The following is a 1,076-nucleotide window of genomic DNA, read 5'->3' as shown; positions in this document are numbered from 1 at the left end:
TTTTTTTTAACATAGTCAATATTTTAATCCATCTGGTTAAAATTTAGTAGTTTAATTTTAGATTTTTGTGTAGTTTTAATTTTAAAGAGCATAAATCAAGAAATTGGGTTTCAAAAAAAAAGAAATTGGGTTTCTTGTCATTAAACTAACTTTGGTTATTGGTTTGAAGGTTTGATTAATTCTTATGGTAATCTAGTTTCCAGAAAAAGGGTGGATAAGGTTCATCGAGCCATATGGTTTTGAAACAGGTGATTTTACACACACACACACACACACACACACACACAGGTGAAATATATAATATAATATATATATCCTCCATGGGTACTAGCAGGCTCTCTACCTCATTGCGTAGGAGACTGCATAGAAGACTGCCTTTCTCTGCATGTTTAGCCTTAGAGTAGCAATCTCATGATATTTGTCCTTTTGTGATTGTCTAATTTCACTCAGCATAACGGGTTCCAGGCCATCCATGTCACAAGGTGTTTCAGAACTGTTTTTTAGGGATTCATAATATTCCATTGTGTGTATGTGCCAGTGTTTCCTTATCTATTCTTCTATTGGTGGACAGTGGGCTGTTGCCAGCTTCTTGTTATTGTGAAATATGCTGCAGTGAACCTGAGAGAGGATAAGTCTGTCCATGTTCTCTTACTTCGTTGGGGTAGATGCCCAGCAGGGTTATTGCTGGGGAAGATAGTGTTTCTTTTCTGAGTTGTTTTAGGTACTGCCATGTTGCTTTCCACAGTGGTTGTACATGTTTACAAACCCACCAGCAATGTATAAGAGTTCCAATGTTTCTGCACCCTGCATTTTTAAAAAAAAAAATTGGGCTATTGTTTTGGGTGTAAGATAATATCTTATTGTTGTTTTGATTTACATCTCCAGGATGGCTGGTGATCATGAGCATTTCCTTACATGTCATTTGCGTATCATCTATAGTGAATTGTCTATCCATGTCTTTTGCCCACCTTTAAAAAAAATCATTTTATTGGGGGTTCATACAACTCTTATAACAATTCATCCATCCATTGTGTCAAGCACATTTGTACATTTGTTGCCATCATCATTTTCAAAAC

The sequence above is a fragment of the Echinops telfairi genome, unplaced genomic scaffold (assembly GCF_000313985.2).
Source record: "Echinops telfairi isolate 266 unplaced genomic scaffold, ASM31398v2 ScPeMD7_31;HRSCAF=116, whole genome shotgun sequence".
Classification (NCBI taxonomy): domain Eukaryota; kingdom Metazoa; phylum Chordata; class Mammalia; order Afrosoricida; family Tenrecidae; genus Echinops; species Echinops telfairi.
This window is presented reverse-complemented; position numbering follows the sequence as displayed.